Raw genomic sequence first — 21,967 nt, 5'->3', positions numbered from 1 at the left:
TCCATATACCTATCCAATGCCCGCTTAAATACCCATAAAGAGGGAGAGTCCACCACTCCTACTGGCAGGGCATTCCATGAACTTACGACTCGCTGAGTGAAGAACCTACCCCTAACATCAGTCCTATATCTACCCCCCCCTTAATTTAAAGCTATGCCCCCTTGTAATAGCTGACTCCATACGTGGAAAAAGGTTCTCACTGTCAACCCTATCTAACCCCCTAATCATCTTGTACACCTCTATCAAATCACCCCTAAACCTTCTTTTCTCCAATGAAAACAACACCAAGTGCCTCAGCATTTCCTCATAGGATTTTCCTACCATACCAGGCAACATCCTGGTAAACTTCCTCTGCACCCGTTCCAGTGCCTCCACATCCTTCCTATAGTATGGCGACCAAAACTGCACACAATATTCCAGATGCGGCCGCACCAGAGTCTTATACAACAGCAGCATGACCTCAGGACTCCGGAACTCAATTCCTCTACCAATAAAAGCCAGTACGCCATATGCCTTCTTCACCGCACTATTTACCTGGGTGGCAACTTTCAGAGATCTGTGTACATGGACACCAAGATCCCTCTGCTCTTCCACACTACCAAGTAGTCTACCATTAGCCCAGTAATCCATCTTTTTATTACTCTTACCAAAGTGAATCACTTCACACTTAGCTACATTGAACTCCATTTGCCACCTGTCTGCCCAGCTCTGCACCTTCTCTATATCCCGCTGTAACCTGCCATATCCTTCCTCACTGACTACAACTCCTCCGACTTTCTTATCATCCGCAAACTTGCTCACCCAACCTTCTAACCCTTCCTCCAGGTCATTTATAAAAATGACAAACAACAATGGTCCCAAAACAGATCCTTGCGGAACACCGCTAGTGACGGCACTCCAAGATGAACCTTTGCCATCAACTACTACCCTCTGTCTTCTTCCAGAGAGCCAATTCCTAATCCAAACCTCCAACTCACCCTCAATGCCATAACTCACCCTCATCTTTGAAATGTGGGAGGAAACTTAAGCAGGTGTTCAACTTATTTATCCCTCTTCCTGGTTAGATCCGCATTTTGCAACTGCGAACTGAAAGTTTAAAACTGGCTTTGAAAGTTGCCACCCAGGTAAATAGTGCTGTGAAGAAGGCATATGTGTGTACTGGGCTTTATTGGTAGAGGAATTGAGTTCCGGAGTCCTGAGGTCATGTTGCAGTTGTATAAGACTCTGGTGCGGCCTCATCTGGAATATTGTGTGCAGTTTTGGTCGCCATACTATAGGAAGGATGTGGAGGCATTGGAACGAGTGCAGAGGAGTTTTACCAGGATGTTGCCTGGCATGGTAGGAAGATCGTACGAGGAAAGGCTGAGGAACTTGGGGCTTTTCTCATTGGAGAAAAGAAGGTTTAGGGGAGATTTGATCGAGGTGTACAAGATGTTTAGGGGTTTAGATAGGGTTGACATTGAGAACCTTTTTCCGCTAATGAAGTCAGCTGTTACTAGGGGACACAGCTTTAAATTAAGGGGTGGTAGGTATAGGACAGATGTTAGGGGTAGATTTTTTACTCAGCGGGTTGTGAGTTCATGGAATGCCCTGCCAGTAGCAGTGGTGGACTCTCCCTCTTTATGGTCATTCAAGCGGGCATTGGACAATCATATGGAGGTTATCATATGAGGGTAGTGTCGGTGGTATGTCTGGGCGGGATACTCTTTGGAGGGTCAGTGTGAACGTGTTGTGCAAAATTGCATGCTATCACACTGTGGGGATTCTTTAATTCGATTCTATGATTCAAAATGAGGCATACTTTGTTTTACAGAAGTGTAGGTTAGGTCGGCTTCGGTCAGCGCAACATCGAGGGCCGAAGGGCCTGTACTGCGCTGTATTTTTCTATGTTCTATGTTCTATGTTCTATTCAGGACACCCAAAACTTGAGGCAATGTCGACATTCAGATGTTAGCATGGAGAAATTGTGAAGGATTTTCTGAAGATGTCACATTGTAAGCAGCAAACGGAAGTTTCTAACCAGCGATCCATGTAATGTCCTGATCATTCTGAAGTTGCAAGCCCGATCCTAGGCCTCAGGAATATGTTGTAAATTTACCACAATCTATGACAGAACCTCCAATGAACTGAATTTAGTGTTATACTGTGAAAAAAGTGGAGATGTGTAAACGCACTGCGCCCTCAGCCGAAAAAAAAGTCACCAAACCACAATCCCCTGAAGTCATGCGTTCATTGTTTCTTTGTCCTTCCATTCAGTTCATCAGAAGGGCAAATGGCATTCTTTGTGTTGTCGATTTCCTGCAATCACACATATGCCGAAAGAATATTTTAGGATTAAAAAAAAACAAAAGAAGAGGCTCTGTCCTTCGAGCTTGCTCTGCCACTCAATAAGATTGTGGCTGTTAACATCACACGTGATGCATTTAAAACATTTCTGATCCGAGGGGTACTTGACTGGGTGGAAGTGGTGTAATATACAATGAAGGAATCCATGAAGTTTTTTTTCTTTAAACGAGACTCCCATTTAAGATAGAAATGAGCAACTTTTTTGTTGTTCTCTCATTGTTCTAAGAGTCTTCGGTATTCTCTTCCTCAAAAGTGAGTAGATGCAAAAACATTTTAATATTTTGTTGAAATATAATTATATAGTGAATGGATGAAAGAATATCAGGGTAGTTTGGACCTGATGTTAAAATCAGATCTGCTGTGATCATATTGAATGGTTGAGTAGCATAGAAGGGCAAAGCGAGCTGTTCTTGCTGTTTGTTGGTTTGCTAAATGAGCCATCAATGTTCGAATGAGACACACGATGGGGAACACAGCTGTAAAAAGTAGATTCGATACTGGTAAACGATAGCACATTTCTATTCATCAGCATAACTCTTGGCTAAAATATTGTTCTGTTTATGGGATAAATGGCCTAATTTCTATTCCCTTGTCTTGTGGCCCTGTGGTCAAAACGCCTGGTGAGTGGCGCGACAAGCCTTCCTCCATTCCCAAAAGTAAGACTGACCGTTAATGACTGGTTCCTATCGCTCAGCCAATTGGTTTTATCCATATTTGACTTGGGATTGCTCCCTGTAACATTTGGATACGAGACTTTCCACCACATCCGCTTTAAATAACTTGAAATTATCTTACACTATGCTCCTGATTATCGACCACTTAGCACGCTCCCCCCCACAACGTGTTCAACAAATGCTACAAGGACAGCTACAGCGTGGTTAGACACCGAACAAAGATCTCTCTGCTCTGTACCCCAACAAAAAAAGACACAATAGTAACAGTTGGGGTCAGATACAGAGGAAAACTCTCTCTATCGACCCACCATCAAGCACTCCCAGGACTGGGACAACATGTGATTACAGAGTAAATCTTCCCCAATAATGTCTCAATCAGTCGGCTCCACGTCAGAGAGAGCATGGGGTAATATACGGAGAACACAACGTTGTCATCAAGCACTCTCAGGCAGTTTCCCCACTCGGTAAGTTACAGTTTAAATCTACATTCACAGTGTCCTCATTAAAACACTGTCAGGATGGGCAAAGCACGGGATTTGAAACAGAGACATTGTGATTTCGATGATTGTGTAAAAAATATTATTTGGATTCTGCCAGTTTAACGCATGTCCCGTGCAAATCATTCATCCGTCATAATTCCCACGTTCATCCTGGTCATTCACCATCCTGGTGAAGTTACATGTCATCAAGCAGAGCAAGATAAAAGTTGAACATTCAAATATACTGTACATTGTAGAAAACAGAACATACAACATTACAGTGCAGTAAAGAACCTTCGGCCCTTGATGTTGCGCTGACCTATGGAACCAATCTGAATCCCATTTTTCCCACACTATTCCATTTTGATAAATATGTTTATCCAATGACCATGAAAATGCACTTAAATTTGGCGAGTCCACCATGTTGCAGGAAGTTCATTCCACACCCCTACTTCAGTATGAGTATGGAAACTTATTCTGCCACCTTTTCTATATCTACTGCCCCTCAGTATAAAGCTATGTCCCTTCACCATTTGAGGAATAAGGCTCTCACTGTCCAGCCTATCTAAACTTTTGATTAACTTCTATGTCTGAATTAACTCATCTCTCAACCTTCTTCTCAATGACGAAAACAGCATCAGGTCCCTCACGCTTATTCATAAGACCTTTCTCCATCCAAGTCAAGATTCCCAAAACAGGTCCTTGCGGTATACCACCATTAACTGAACTCCATGTCGAACGTTTCCCATCAACCACCATCATCTGTCTTATTTTAACTAGCCAATGTATGATCCAAAACGTTAAATCACCTCAATTCCATGCCTCCTTTTTTTTTGCAATATCTTACCGTGGGGAGACTTATCAAACGCCTTACTAAAACCCAGATACACCACATCAACCGCTTTATCCTCATGCATCTGTTTGGTCACCATCTTAAAGAACTCAGTAATGTTTGTGAGGCACGAACAACGCTTCACAAAACCGTGTTGAATTATCCCTAATCAACATATTCTGCTCAAGATGATTAAAATCCTATCTCTAATAACCTTTTCCGATTCTTTACACACAACCAAAGTAAGGCTCACTGGTGTATAATACCAGGGCAGTCTCCACGCCCCTTCTTGAACAAGGAGACAACATTTGCTATCCTCTAGTCTACTGACGCTATTTCTGTAGACAATGAAGGTGTAAAGATCAAAACCAAAGTCTCTGCGATCTTCTCCCTGGTATCCCAGAGAATCTTTGGATAAATCCCCTCCGGCCCAGTGGACTTTACAGAATTGCTAACACTTCCTCCTTGCGGACATCAATCCTGACGAGTCTAATTGTCTCTATCTCAGAATTTTCCCCAACAACGTTTTCCTATGTGAATACCAATGAAAAATATTCTCATGCCACCATGCCCCGACTATTCTCAGCTCTTTCTTTAGGTCTTTCCTAGGTAACTTGTAGCTCTCAAGCACCATAACTGAGCCTTCACGTTTCATCTGAGCATCAGCCTTCCCCTTCCTGCTCATTACATAGCCCCTTCATGGAAGATAAGGAATTCAATACTTAAAATTATGAAGAATTCGTCTTCAGTCTAGTTGCAGGATATGTTAACGAGGTCAGATCTCAGAGCGTTAGCTGGCTTAATGTGTCATTCCTTGAATATTTACAATGATTGCATGTGGTGGTTCATCACGAAAGCAAATTTAAACATGACAGCTGATATTCTTTTACATGAGAGTATAGTTTTATTACATGATAGAAAGAAAGAAGCTATAGAAGGTCGTTTGAAACATATGAGCACAAACATTGAAATACAACTTCAAAGTGTTTAGCAGTATCATGCAAAACTGATACGCAAGTCCGGAGGAACAACATTCACAACTCATTGCTTCAGTGATACTCTCCAGATCTTGTTGACAAGATATTTGTTATTCATTAATAATTTGACTTGCATGGACATCAATGATTCTGTTGGATTCTACTTTTAAAGAAATGGAAATACATAAATAGATAGATAGATAGACAGATAGAGAGATAGATAGATAGATAGACAGATGGATAGATGGATAGATGGATAGATGGATTGATAGATAGATAGATAGATAGATAGATAGATAGATAGATGGATAGATAGATAGATAGATAGATAGATAGATAGATAGATAGATAGATAGATAGATAGATAGATAGATAGATAGATAGATAGATAGATAGATAGATAGATAGATAGATAGATAGATTGATAGATAGATTGATAGATAGATTGATAAATAGATTGATAGATATTCATATACCCATCCAAATGCCTCTTAAATGTTGCAATTGTACCAGCCTCCACCACATCCTCTGGCAGCTTATTCCATACGCGTACCACCCTCTGCGTGAATAAGTTGCACCTTAGGTCTCTTTTATATCTTTCCCCTCCCACCCTAAACTTATGCCGTCTAATTCTGGACTCCCCCACCCCAGGGAAAAGACTTTGCCTATCAATGCCCCTCATAATTTTGTAAACGACTATAAGGTCACCCGTCAGCCTCCGACGCTCCAGGGAAAGCAGCCCCAGCCTTTTCAGCCTCTCCCTATAGCTCAAATCCTCCAGCCCTGGCAACATCCTTGTAAATCTCTTCTGAATACTTTCAGGTTTCACAACCTCTTTCCGATAGGAAGGAGACCAGAATTGCACGCAACATTCCAACAGTGGCCTTCACTGGGAGGGTTCTCCAGGATCCGTACAGCAACAGAGACACAAAGAAGCAAATTGTGCGTCAGATTTTAGAAAAGTGCAGAAGTAACAGGGCTGTATTATCGGTGAGTTTAGCTTCTCTAATATTGTTTGGAAACTGATTAGTTGAAATAGTTGGAATGGAGTAGTCAATTGTTTGTCAGGTCTGTTCAGGAAGGATTCCTGATGCAGTGCGTACATAGGCTAATGAGAGGGGAGGCCATTTTGGATTTGGTGCTTGGCAACAAGAGTGGCTCAGCGTTTGTGAGTGGCATGGTGACTGAGGGGATAGCACTGCTACCTCACAACGCTAGGGACGCCGGCTCGATTCCAGCCTCTGTGTGGAGTTTGCACGTACTTTCCGTGTCTTTGCGGCTTTCATCTGGGTGTTCTGGTTTCCACCCACAATTCCAAAATGTGCAGTTATAGGTGAATTGGCCGTGCTAAATTTCCCGTGGTGTTAGGTGCATTAGTCAGGCGTAAATATGTGGAAAATGGCTGGGTGAGTCACTCTTCGGATGGTCGGTGTGGACTTGTTGGGCTGAAGCACCTGCTGCCATACTGTAGGGAATCTAATCTAATCGAAAGCAAGCCATTCCAGATGTCCGATCTCTTGGTGGGAGTGCATTTCAGGGATAGTGATCACAACTCCCTCACATTGGCCATGCTCATGAAGATCAATGGGAGCAGACAGAAAAGGAGAACATTTAATTGGTGGAGGGAGAATTACAATAGTAATAGGAGGATCTGTGGTGTCAAAAGTGGGAACCAATGTAGTCAGGGAAATGCAAGATAGACTATGAAGAGGTTTAGGGGTCATGTGCTGACAGTACTACTTGGCTTTATGCCACTGAGGCAAGAATGTTATCTTGAAAGAACCTTACATGACAAGGAATATGGAACACCTAGTCAAGAGGTAGAAGGAAGCTTAGTCGATGTTGAGGAGGCCAGGATCAGAGTCGGGAGTGTCGTGCTGGAAAAGCACAGCAGGTCAGGCAGCATCCAAGTGCAGGAGAATCGACGTTTCGGGCATAAGGCAATGTCACCACCGTCGTGCGTGACACCACTTTCACCCCCATGGACACCGATGTAGGCCCCACTTTCACTCCATTTGCAAGCGCCACTGTTGTTACTGAAGTCATCACCGACCCTATAATCATGACCACTCATGACTTTCTATGCCCCACATCCAGCTCCTACCCAAACCCAGGTCCTAGCTTCCAGCCCTGCCTTGTGTTTACGTTTCCCTCAGATTTCCCCCTCACCGAGGATGAACGTTCAGTCCTCAGCAAAGGCCTCACCTTCATTCCTCTCCGCTCCCAGATTACTGAGCTCGACACACGTCATCAACTTGAAATGTTCTTCTGACACCTCCTCCTCCGAGCTCATTTTTTTCAATCATGAGTCCAGCCCAACCACCGAATGCCGCTTCCCTTGCCTCCAAAGCTCCCCATCCGCATGGATACCCCCGGGCTGGCCTGTTATCCACACTTCACCTCTTCATTTCTAACTGCCACTGTGATATTGATCACCTCCATCTGTCCACCCCTTTCACTCACTCCAACCTCTCGTACTCACAATGTGCAGCCCTATATTACCTCTGCTCCAACCATAACCTCACCAGCAAACCCGCAAACAAGGGGGTGCAGGAGTAGTTTGCCTCATCGATCTCTCCACCACTGAAGCCAGACTCTAACTCCCATACACCTCCACCTACTGCACCCTCAACCACTACCTCACCTCCGATTGCCAAACCTCATCCACCACCTCATCACCTCTGAGGATCTCCCATCCATAGCCTCCAACCTCATTGTTTGTAAACGCCCACACTCTCCGATTCTGCCTCCTACCAAAGATTTAAAAACTTTACTTCTCCGGTTGACGTATAGTCTGCATCTGTCCCACTGTACACATCTCTGTATCCCTTGACACTGTCCAGATCCCCCAGTCCAGGAACTCCCCACCTACATTCGGGACACCACTCACGTTCTTCACTTCGTCCATCATTTCATTTCCCCGGCCCTCAATGCCTCATCATCACCGTGGGCATCCAGTCCCTCTACATATCCATCCGCCCAAGCTCTCCATTTCCTCCTCTCAGGCTGTCCCAACCAGTCCCCTTCCACCGACACCCACAGCCGTCTGGTTGGACTGGCCATCACCCTGAATAACTTCTCCTTCCAATCCACCCACTTCCGCCAAACCAAAGGGTAGCCATTGGCACCCGCATGAGACCAAGTTATGCCTGCCTCTTTGTCTTGGAATAGTCCATCTTCCACAGTTACACAGCCACCATTCCCCATCAGTTCCTTCGCTACATTGATGACTGTATCGGGGCTACCTTGTGCTCCCAGGACGGGGTTGAACAATTCATCAACTTCACCAACACCTTCCATCCCGGCCTCAAATTCACCTGAACCATCTCCGACTCCACCTTCCCCTTCCAGGCGCACTTCATCTCCATCTCTGGCGACTGACTAACCACGGACATCTACCGCACACCCTCTGACTCCTTCAGCTACTGAGACTAAAGTTCCTCCCACCCTACCGCCTGTAAAAATGCAATCTGTTCTTCTTAATTCCTCTATCTCCGTCTCATCGCCCCAAGATGGCGAGTTCTACCTCAGAAAATTCCAGATGGCCTCCTTCTTCCAAGATTGCAACTTCCTTTCGCAGTGATCGACAAGGCTCTCCAGCGTATCTCCTCCACGTCCCTCACCACCCCACCTGAACCTCACCGCTCCCAACGCAAGGGCTGTCCCACTCGCACCGCCCTCCTGACCTGTCCCTTACCATCTATCCTTCTCTCCGACCTATCACCTTCTCACTCACCTTCTTCTACCTGTCGCAGCTACCTTCACCCCAACTCCACACCCCCCCCATTTTTCCCTCAGCACCCCCCCCCCCCCCCGCCAACAGCCTCATTCCGTATGAAAAGCTTATGCCTGAAACGTCAGTGCTCCTGCACCTCGGATGCTGCCAGACCTGCTGCGCTTTTCCAGCACCACAATTTCGACTCTGATCTTCAGTATCTGCAGTCCTCACTTTCTCCTCGAGGCAAGGGTCACACTGGACTCGAGAGCATTACAAGATATCCAGGAAGGAACTAAAGAATGGACTGAGGAAAGCTGGAAGGGGTCATGAAATAGCTTTACCGGTTAGGATTAAGGAATCTCTAAGGTATTCTACGCTAAAAAAAAAGATTGTGGTGGAGTAGTAGGGATACATGCAGACTCTTCAGCCTGGGCCTTATCTACTCCCATCTGCTTTCTTCCTTTTGATTTAATTTTCTTTTCTTCAAGCCTATGCTCTTTTTTCTCTATTGTTTTGTTTCTGCCCTTTCCTTCTCTTTTCTTCAAAGCCTTTGCAGCAGATTGATCATGGCAGTTTTTCCCCCATTCCCTCCCGATCCACGAGCATGCCTCAAATCGGCTGGGCCAGATCAGATCAGGACAGACCGCTGGCCGGAGCTGGAGCTACAGGCTTTCACTCGAGGATCGCACACCCTCCCTCTGCGCCTATCTGTCTATCAATGGTCTCTCCTACAACCTGAGACCCAGGCCCAATGTCTCTTCCAGCTCCCAGGACAAGGCTCCACGTTCTCCTCTCCCCGCCTATATCCCAACCCTCCTGTATTCACATTCCCATCTTTCTTATAGCTCCAATCCTTTTGCATTCACATCCCCTTTCCACATAAACTATCATCCATACCTTATATGTCCAGTTCATCATAATCCTTAGTTTACCCCCATCCCCCACATATGTTCAACATTTTCTACGTCCAGAGAGTGACAACCTTGACCTCAAAACTGCACTGACTTGCAGCCACATCTACTCATGGTAAAGGATTTGTCAGTAAGACCAGAGGATAGCTTCGGAGCTGGATTACCGAAGGCAGTCCCAGATTGTCTTCATCCTTGTTCTGGCAACTCCTGCGACGTCACCAGTGTCAAGCTACATTGGCCCTTGTCCTTCCCATGGACAATGCTGGGGCCATGGAGATAGGACCCCTGCTGAATGGGCAAATGCCGGTCTTGCATGCAACCTTTCCGAGATCTGCGCCCTGGAGAGGCCACTCCAGCATTGCATCACCATGACGGCACAATGCAGGAAGCAGCAGCCAATCAGGTGTAAGGCTGCGCTTGATTGGCATAGAGAAAGGCGGCAGGTATTGATGTCGATGGTGGGAGAGGGCATTGCACCTCGTTGGACAGTTACTGCCTCAAGCTAGGCAGCACTCAGCCAATCAGGTGTTGTCTGGCCCCAGTCCACTTGCTCTATTGAGTGCATAAGGCATGGGGTACAAGTAGCCCGAACTGTGGACTGTTAACATTGCGCCAACACAACGAGAACACAAGAAAGAAACCAGCAATCAGACGAGCGCCTGCGTTCCCTGCAGACTCAACAGCAGGAGATGGTCAGCAGATTTGCGACTCTCTCAGGGACACCAGCTACAGCACTGCACTCAAGATGTTCGGGAAGAACCAGTGCAAGACACACGACGGGTTTGAAGAAAGCGCAAGTATGCTCACTGCTGTCATTCAAGCAAAGTGTGTTGCACTGCGAGAGCACACACACCATCCTACCCAGGGAACACTACCAGCGCGTCGGAGAGTAAGAGGCAGGATCAAGGAAAAAGCAAGGAGCAGCACAAATGATTGCTGGCGACAACAATGGGCAAGCGTTCAGTCAACATTTGACACCAGCAACATCTATGGAATATACAGGGGGATAAAGAAAACCATCGGTTCATCCCAGAGCAAGACAGCTCCACTGGACATAATTACAGGCGAGACAACAGAAGACAAAAACAAGCAGACGGAGTGATGAGTGAAGCATTACTCTGAACTCCATCCCAGAGGAAACAGCATCTCAGACAGTGTGCCAGACACCGTGGAATGCCTGACATTCATGGAGGAACAGGATACATTGCCGACTGCTGAATAGTTAAATAAGGCTGCCGAATGGGAAAGTGTCAAGATTGGATGGCATTCCATGAGAGGTCATCAAGTGCACAAAATGGCTCCCTGCTGAACCACCCACATAAACTGCTGCACCACTGCTGGAAAGGGAGCAGTGCCACATGAGAGACTGTCACCTATATGAGAACAAAGGGGACTGAAGCGACTGGAACAACTACAGGTGAATCTCTTTGCTGACCAGCGTTGGGAAAATTCTTTGCCATCTAGGCTTGCATAGACTGCAGAAAATTGCCGGAAGAGTATGATCTTTACTCTCAGACAGCCCCAAGAAAAAATGCAGAGAGCAAAGACAATCACTCTACGTCGTCCTCATTGACCTCACGGAGGCCTTCGAACTTGTGCTCAGAGACAGTCTCTTCAAGGTCCTCGCCAGGATGAGCTGTTCCCTCAAGGCCCCTCAGGATTGTACAGTAATTCCACATAGATATAAAGGGAGTCGTTCTTGTTGACAGCTCTTCTTTGGCGGCCTTCAACATTGGCAGTAACGTGAAGCAGGGAGGTGTGCTTGACCCCAACCTGTCTGGCCTCTTTTCAGCTGAAGCACACCTTTGGAACATCAACTGATGGTGTCCGCCTCCACACCAAACCGGATAGAGGCTATTTAGTGAGGGCGAAATCCAAGGTTCATGAAATGTTGTTTGCAGAAGACATGGCACTGGCCACACACTTGGGAGAGCAAGTGTAAACCACATGGACACTTCTCAAGCGTCTACCAAGACTTCAGATTGACCATTACCCTGAAAATGACAAATGTGCTGGGTCAACGTGTTGAGCAGCCCCTGTCATTACCATCCAGGACTACGAGCTGGAGGGACTCAATGAGCATACATACCTTCGCTCCACCATCACGGACAGTCTCTCTCAGGACTCAACATCAACACACGAGTAGCCTCAACATTTATCAGATTGACAAAGGATGTCTGGGAGAACAGAGAACAAACAGACAAAAGCGACACCTGAACGCCTTCTAACTTCGCAGCCTGAGATGCATCGTGGATCAAGTCATCAACAATGAGGTTCTCGCCCATGCCGAGATACTGTGCGTCTTTCGTCTACTTCTACAGTTGATAGAGTTGGCAGCCTCAGCACTCTGCTGTACGGCTGCGACACCTGGCGACACAACTCCAGCTGTGGGCCATGACAAAAGATGCACTGTGCATTGCACAACTTATATTGCAATGTGTGGAAGATATAATTCAGGACTATTTGCAATTCACACATTGTGTGCAGCATGCTAGTTGTAGAAATAAGAGAACACAACAAAGAGATCAGATCCAATAATGTTTCATTGAATCTTCGTCTCCAACTAACAAAATGTGCAATATCCATTCAAATCACATATATTTATAAAATATTGGGTTTTTTTGCCGTTGTGCCGCTGTCGTTTTGCAAATTGTTTGTCAACCCGTTCCAAAGAGCAGAATGACGGTAGCGACGTGACATTGGATCCAGATGTTAGGAAGATGCCTCACCACGTCCAAGTATATAAAAGTTATTCAGTTCGTCATGCCTATATTTCCTGAATAATAAAGGAAATGATGTCGGACTCATCAAAGAAAATTGATAACATTAGGAGCAGAACTTATTTTCCAGAACTTGAAGTGATCGAGTTAAGTAAACTTTCTGCCATTACCTCAGATAAAGGAAACGGTTCATCGATCATACTTGGATAGCACCGTGTGAAATTCAAAATAGAATCTGCTTCTGATTGGTGTGTGCACGATGAATGTAGCGAAATATTCAAATTTAGGGATATCGGCTACTTCCTTTCATTACATTATACCGATTTCTTTCTAATAGATTATGCTGGTCCTCACATTCACTTTCAAAATTAGTGATTGGTGCAAAATGTAATGATCTCGTGCCTTCTTTGATTTGAAGGTCATCATTCATGTCTCCTTACCACAAATATTAAATAGACTCGTTATGAACACAGGATCGTGAATGAACAAGATGGCAGTTTGCTCGGCCCTCTAGATTGCATCCTTTTGTTCTTTTTTTTATATTTTACTCCATTGTACAATCCATTCAAAGTCCTGTTATGATCATTGAATTCAGCAAATCAGTTCACCATTTCAAAATGTGGGCGGCACGGTAGAAAATGTGGGCGGCACGGTGGCACGCTGCCTCACAGCGCCAGAGACCCGGGTTCAATTCCCGCCTCAGGCGCCTGACTGTGTAGAGTTTGCACGTTCTCCCCATGTCTGCGTGGGTTTCCTCCGGGTGCTCCGGTTTCCTCCCACAGTCTAAAGATGTGCAAGTCCGGAAAATTGGCCGAACTATATTGCCAGTAGTGTTTGGTCAGGGGTAAATGTAGGCGCATGTTTGGGTTGTGGGTCGGTGTGGACTTGTTGGGCCGAAGGGCCTGTTTCCACATTGTAATCTAAAAAACAATTTTTATATTTTTGTAGTGGTTCACATCTTCTACAATGCGCCACTGAAAAAAAACATTATAAAATGTCCACCATGGGGACGGGGATTCTTCCCTCAAATACCTGATGCTAACCAAGTGATTCCAACACAAGTGCAACACTTGCATTTACCCACAATGTGGATAATTGCCCAAGTATGTCTTCTACCGAAGGTGCAGTCGAAATCCAAGCTGGGCTAATTTACGCCCCATCGGTCTACTATCAATTATTAATAAAATGATCGAGGGGGTCATCAGCAGTGCAATCCTGCAACACCGGCTCAGCAATAAACTGCTTACTGATGTCAGTTTGGTTTCCACCGGGGCCCCACAGCTCCTCACCTCATCCCAGACGTGGTTCCAAAAATGGACCAAACAGTTTTCTTCCAGAGGTGAGTGGACATCAGTCCTTGACATGGAAGCCACATTCGATCCGGTGTGGCATCAAGGAGCCAGACCACAACTTGAATCAATGGATGTCAACGGCAAACTCTCCATTGCTTGGAGTCGTATCTGGCAAAGAGGATGATGATCATTATAATTGGATGTCGGTCATCCTCGTTCCATTATAACTGTGCATGAACTCATCAGGGGAGTATCATGGGCACAATCGTCTTCAGCTGCTTCATCAATAGACTTCCCTTCATTGTCAGGTCAGAAGTAGGGATGTTTGCTGATGACTGCACAATGTTCAGCACCATTTGCAACTCCTCAGTTGAAGAGTTCATGTTCAAATGCAACAAGATTTGGACAATATCCAGTCTTGGGCTGAAAAATGGTGAGTGCCCAAAAAAGTCCATTAGGAAAATCACCAATACAGTCAATCTCATCAATCTAACCATCACCTATTGACATTCCATGGTGTTACCATCACTGATCCCCTAGTATCAACATCATCATCCACTACAAAATTTAAAAAATGGTGAACTGATTTGCTGAATTCAATTGCATAACAGGACGTTGACTGAATTGTACGATGAAGTAAATTATTAAGAAAACAAAAGGATGCAATCGAGAGGGCCAAACAAACTGCCATCTAGTTCATTCACGATCCTGAGTTCATAACGAGTCTTATTTAATATTTGTGGTAAGGAGACATGAATGATGAAGTTCCATCACTGATCCCCAGTATCAAAATCCTGCAGTTATCATTAACCAGAAACGCAAGTGAACTCACCACATAAACGCAGTGAATACAAGTGGAGGTCAGAGGACCAAAATACTGCGACGTGCAACTCGCCTTCTGACTCCAAAGTGCCTGTGCACAATCTACAATACACAACTCAAACCTGTAATGGATGCTCCCCACTAGCCTGGATGAATGTAGTTCCAACAACAGTCAATGAGCTTGACACCATCCAAGACAAAGCTGCCGTCTTGATTGGCACCACATCCACAAGTATCCATTCCATCCACCACCGGTGCTCAGTGGCAGCAGTCTCGATTATCAACAAGATGTACTGCATAAATTCACAAAATATTCACATAGAGGACCTTCCAAACCCAAGTTAAAAATCACATAACTCCATGGAATAGTCCAACAGGTTTAATTGGAAGCACTCGGGATTCGGAGCGCCGCTCCTTCCCGTGACCACTTCAATCTAGAAGGGTAATGTCAGTAGATGCATGGGAATGCTCCCACTTTCAAGTTCACGTCCAAGGTATTCACGATAATTACTTGAAAATATATCACTATTTCCTCAATATTCCTTCGTCAACATTCTGGAGTTCCCTACCTCGTGGCATTATGGGTTAACGCACAGCAAGTGGAATGCAGTGGTTTAAGACGATAACTCACCGTCGCATTTATAAGGAAACTTGGGACGGGATACAAAAAAAGGTGATGTCCAGCTAGCGATGGCCCACGGATTTTTTTTAACAAGTACGAAACAATATATCAACTGACCTTGTGATATTTGGGATAGCTGCACCCATTTGTTGGACGCCGTGCCAGCAGTTCCCAGTTATAAACTCAGGAAAAAGTCACATCCTTTAACGTATTTCAGAACTTTCACTCATTCAGCCTTGTATTTATTGATTGCTTTTTTCCATGACGAGAAGGTGCCTTGAGATAACTCTGTATGTAGGATCAACAAAATAAAGAATCATTTGCACAACCTAAAATTTGTCATATCAGTCAACAAATATGGCAGGATATTTGGCACCATCAATTTTGGAAGTGCACTGGACCATGCCACAAGGTCAAGATTTAACAACACCATCTCAAAATAAGGCACGTAAAGGGAAGATCACAAAAATATGCGAAGAAATCGAGTAAGAAGGTGAATCTGTGAAATTTGCCAATGGTCCAGAAATCAATTATAAACTGTGGTGTCATCGAATTGTGAAGAGGGCACGATGAACTTAATGATAGAATTTTATTTCTACAATTTTCATATTATGGTTTTGCGGCTATTTGATCACCTTCAGAATATTCCTCCATTGACATTAATCATGCTTTGTTATTTCATGCATTCAAGCCTGAATACGACTAATCTTTGTTATTCAAGGATTTCAATAGATATGCATATGAGTGTACGACATTTAGGTTAAGTCATAATCAGATCAGACATAATCGTATTCGAAGAGCAAGCAGACATGTGATGTCAAATCACATTTATTTATCTGCATGTATGTTAAAAGGTCATGGTCTGAGTTGTTTCATTTAACCAATGGCTTGCTTGGGAAGTCATTGCTTATAACTCCAATCAACACTTTTAGCAAACGTTTTCAGTGATTCACAATCTCATGTTAACATATTCCTGCTGACACATTCCCACGCCTTGGCCTCGGCCATTCAATATTATTCCAAACAAGGAATGATTTCATCCTCAGAAGTTACTTCTGGATATATTACGCCACTTAAGTTGGAGTATTATTCAGTGGTATGTTTTATCCTTTTGGACATCTTTAAACTGCATTTATCATTGTTGAACATTTAGAAATCTGTATCATGCCAAAACTTGCGAATATTTGAATGCCGATGGACAGTGCTTCAACCTTTTGCAGAAACTTCTCAGGTGTTATCAAAACTTCTTGTGTCACTTCAAAACAATACAGCATCATCATGGAACAATGCACATTGCAGTACAAGTAGTTAACGAGAAATGTTTATTGAAAGACTAATTATGTTCGCGTCCAGGATGCTAATTGTCTCACTCAAGGCTTTACCGGCTGCTTCCAAGAGTGTTCCTTGACACACTGGAGGCTTGCATTTTCTATAAATAAGGGATTCTCTCATTGTATCATCGCTTCAAGCAAGCAATAAACTGTGAATCTAGTGAGAGAAAAAGGAGAGTTTAGTATCTGAGAGCAAATAGTTGGAATGCAACAGAGTTAAATCTTACCAGCATTGATCAGAACCTACATGATTTACAAAACCCTAAGAGCAGTGAATTGGAATATGTCGACAATGGATTTGAGTAACTCAACCACACGTTGGCAATCAACAGAAGTGTATACTATGCGGTTCATGCTCTTTCTACACGCTCGGACCAAATTCCAATAAATTAGCGAATCTGTCCAATGCTTCGGATGTCTAAGCAGGATATTATCCAATATTGGCGTTTGTTGGTGTCCCTGGTAAGTTACCCATATCAACTTTGGTTTTGGTTTAAGACTGTCGACTTGTATTTTTGCCCAGTCCATTGCTTTCGATCCTGAGTCTCTTATTTTAAAAACAAGCTTTTTGCTGCTCAGAGAGTGAATGTTCCTCATTACTCAATATCCAACCGTGAACCCTCAATCCATGAGTTGAATTCATTCAGATATTTCTTACCAAACAGCTCAGATATGTCATTCTAGACCACTGGAGACGTTGAGATTTGAATGCGGGTGTCCTGGCTCCAAGGCTGGAATGCTACCACAGCAAACCTGAAACAATATCGATTCAATTATTAACTCCATAACTTGCCCATAACTTAACTCAAGTTCAGAGCTAATCCATTCCATGTCTGTCAGAGGACAAAGTCTGTGCAAAGCAGTATAGAGCAGCAGATATATAAGCAAAGCTTTCCACATTGGAGATCTCAGTGTAAAATTTTACACGTTAACGTACATTGCGCACCTTCAGTGTAACGTCAAGTAAAACATTTTTTTTTCACATCTCACAGTATTTCATGCACTCTCGTATGGTTTTGTTCATTTTACCAAACAGCCAGTCTCCTCCTAAAATCTGCTACCTTTCCTTTGCTATGACATTACCGTATTTTTTTTTCTGGTCATCCTTGTTTTTAACGTATGGGCAATAACGGAGTAAAGGAGAATAATGCAGAGTGGCTCAATCACTGCAGATTTGAAATCCAATCTTCACACTGTCCTGATCTTTGCGCACTGGACATTGGGTTCACACAGTTGTGCAAATATTCAGCAAGGTATTTCGCACTTTGACTGAAGAAAACAGAGAGAAAAAGTTACGAGTATTTCACATACAATCAAGCGTACACAAAAACGGTACTCACGCGTATACATGCATGCATCTCTCATGTGAGTGCACACCAACACTCATACTCACATACACTGATACACACATACACAAACACACACACACACACACACACACACACACAGACTTGAAATATTTTAGCTCATCTGATACTTTTGATCATAGCCTAGTACATGAAATCTCCATCCTACTGATACTTATTGAGCTCAATTATTTACATGGGTATCAGTCAGGCAACAAGACAAATTCTATTCTTCCAGTTCGGTATCTGGCTCTCTCAATACTCCCACTCCTCTATGAGTTTTAATTACATTTGTGGTCACAACTTCAGACTCCAAAATCAGAGTTCTTGACAACGTGTAAGAGCGACCATCTATTCTGCTTGACTAAATTGTACTGGGACAGTCTTGAAAGGGCAATGAAAGAAGGTACGGTTTGTCTCACCTCATTGTTAACATATTCGTGGATTTTAATTGGAAAAGGGCATTTGGAAAGTGGGAGGGACACAGAATGAGTTCCAACTATATATAATCGCAACATTTACAGGAAATCAGCAAAGGAAATGTTGCCTGCACATGCTTTAATGATATTGGAGTTATTAATAGATCACAGTTATCCGTTTATCTACAACAAACCTCGACATGATGTGCGAAAAACACCAGCATTTCTGAGTTTTCAGAACCATAGATAAAAGGTGAATGTTTCCGAGAAGTCTGTCACATAATGTTATAAGGAAGATATAGCTTTCACTTTTTTAAGACTCTTCAACCTTTTACAGCAGAAAACAGGACAGATCTTCCCATACTTATTGTTTGTACTTCGCTGCTCTGTATAAACCCGTTTTTGGTTAAATTTTTACTCTAAACGTCTGATGCTTGGTGGTGTATGTAAATTAGTGGTTTGACATTTTCAAGTGCAATTTCTGCCAGACTTCCTTCAGGCAGCAAGGCTTAATCTTATCACTTACAATATTGCCAGTTATTTTGTTTTAATAACTTTTTACTAATGGGAATACTCACGATGCGAGGAAAACATGCTCGTGCAAAATTCTGTTTTTAGTTCTGAATGACGGAGTTATAGCTGGGGGCAGGGAAATTATGATATGGTGAGGAATGACTTAGGATGTGTGGATTGGAAAAATAGGCTTCAAGGGAAGGACACAAATGACATGTGGAACTTATTCAACGAGCAGCTATTTGGTGTCCTTGATAAGTATGCACCAGTCAGGCAGGGAGGAAAGAGTCTTGTGAGGGAGCCGTGGTTTTATAAGGAATTGGAATCCCTTGTAAAAGGGAAGAGGGCGGCCTATATAAAGATGAGGCATGAAGGTTCAGTTGGGGCGATTGAGAGTTATAAGGTAACCAGGAAGGATCTAAAGAGAGGGGTAAGCGCATCGAGAAGGGGACATGAAAAGTCCTTGGTTGGTAGTATTAGGGAAAACCCTAAGGCTTTCTATAGGTATGTCAGGAATAAAAGGATGACTATTGTAGGTATCGGTCCAGTCAAAGATAGTAGTGGGAAGTTGTGCGTGGAGGCAGACGAGATTGGAGAGACACTAAATCAATATCTTTCGTCAGTATTCACTCAGGAACAGGACGTTGTTGCTGATGTGAATATTGAGTCACAAGTGATTGGAATGGATGGCTTTGAGGTATGTAGGGAAGAGGTCCCGGGAATACTGGAAAGGGAGAAAATAGATAAGTCCCCTGGGCCTGATGGCATTTACCTTGGATCCTCTGGGAAGCTAGGGAGGAGATAGCGGAGCCATTGGCCTTGATTTTTATATCGTCGTTGTCTGCAGGAATAGTGCCAGCAGACTGGAGGATAGCGAATGTGGTCCCCTTGTTCAAGAAGGGGAGTAGGGACAGACCTAGTAACTATAGGCCAGTGAGTCTCACTTCTGTTGTGGGCAAAGTCTTAGAGAGAATTGTAAGGGATAGGATTTATGAACATCTGGATAGGAAAAATGTGATCAAAGATAGTCAGCATGGTTTTGTGAAGGGCAGGTCGTGCCTCACAAACCTTATTGAGTTCTTTGAGAAGGTGACCAAGGAAGTGGACGAGGGTAAAGCAGTAGATGTGGTGTATATGGATTTTAGCAAAGCGTTCGATAAGGTACCCCATGGCAGGCTACTGCAAACATTACGGAGGTATGGCATTGAGGGTTCATTAGAGGTTTGGATTAGGAATTGGTTGGCTGGAAGGAGACAGAGCGTAGTATTTGATGGTAAAGTTTCATCTTGGAGTGCAGTTACTAGCGGTGTTCCACAAGGATCTGTTTTGGAACCATTGCTGTTTGTCATTTTTATAAATGACCTGGAGGAGGGGCTTGAAGGCTGGGTGAGCAAGTTTGCGGATGACACGAAAGTCGGTGGAGGGGTGGACAGCGAATAAGGATGTGGCAGGTTACAGTGGGATATAGATAAGTTGCAGATCTGGGCAGAAAGGTGGCAAATGGAGTTCAATGTAGCTAAGTGTGAAGTCATTCACTTTGGTAGGAGTAACAAGAAGATGGATTACTGGGCTAATGGTAGGCTACTTGGTAGTGTGGATGAGCAGAGGGATTTTGGTGTCCATGTACACAAATCTCTTGAAAGTTGCCCCCCAGGTAAATAGTGCTGTGAAGAACGCATATGGCGTACTGGGCTTTATTGGTAGAGGAATTGAGTTCCGGAGTCCTGAGGTCATGTTGCAGTTGTATAAGACTCTGGTGCGGCCGCATCTGGAATATTGTGTACAGTTTTGGTCGCCATACTATAGGAAGGATGTGGAGGCATTGGAACGGGTGCAGAGGAGGTTTACCAGGATGTTGCCTGGCATGGTCGGAAGATCGTATGAGGAAATGCTGAGGCACTTGGTGTTGTTTTCATTGGAGAAAAGAAGGTTTAGGGGAGATTTGATAGAGGTGTACAAGATGATTAAGGGTTGAGATAGGGTTGACAGTGAGAACCTTTTTCCGCGTATGGAGTCAGCTGTTACTAGGGGACACAGCTTTGAATTAAGGGGAGCTTGGTATAGGACAGATGTTAGGGGTAGATTCTTTTCTCAGCGAGTCGTGAGTTGATGGAATGCCCTGCCAGTAGCAGTGGTGGACTCTCCCTCTTTATGGTCATTTAAGTGGGCATTGGATAAGCATATGGAGGTTATTGTACTCGTGTAGGTAAGTTAGGCTTCGGTCGACGCAACATCGAGGGCTGAAGGGCCTATACTGCGCTGTATTTTTCAATGTTCTATGTTCTATGTTCTAAGTATCAAATTATTCATATTTCTCAACAGAATGTGCACGTACAGATATCGGACCAGCAACAAACCTGGATAATCTCCATGAGTCAGATAACAGATGAATAATGATATTTTGAGTTCTACAAACTTGACTACAAACAAATACCAATTTGGAGACACATTTTCTTTGCAATTTTAAAATCTTACACCACTGGAAATGGGTGCTCGCTCTGGGTCTCTGTAATTTCTCACAGCTCCCTATGTTCACCTGATTTTGGCGGCTGAGGTAGATGCAAGATTGATATGATAGTTACTTTGCCGATTAGATTCCATCCAGTATGCAAACAGGCCCTCCAGCCCAACAAATCCACACTGACCCATTCCCCGACCTTGCATTTATCCCTGAGTAATGCAGCCTAACATGACCAACTCAACTGACCTGCACACCTCAGGATTGTGGGAAGGTGCCCCAAGCAGACACAGGGGGAATTTGCCAGTCTGTCTAATGCAGGAATCAAACCCGGGGGCCGTGGCACTGTGAGGCAGCAGTGCTCACCACTGAGGTACCATGCCACCCTTGTTCAGATATCGATAATCATGCCATTGAATGAGGAAGGAAGGCAAAAAAAAATCAGTCTCTTATTGCAGAGACTATTCATTTGCTAATTCTGTGCCAGGAGTATTACTTCCCATTTGT

This window comes from Chiloscyllium punctatum, chromosome 43 (assembly GCF_047496795.1).
Source record: "Chiloscyllium punctatum isolate Juve2018m chromosome 43, sChiPun1.3, whole genome shotgun sequence".
NCBI lineage: Eukaryota > Metazoa > Chordata > Chondrichthyes > Orectolobiformes > Hemiscylliidae > Chiloscyllium > Chiloscyllium punctatum.
Note: the sequence above shows the minus strand (reverse complement) of the source record.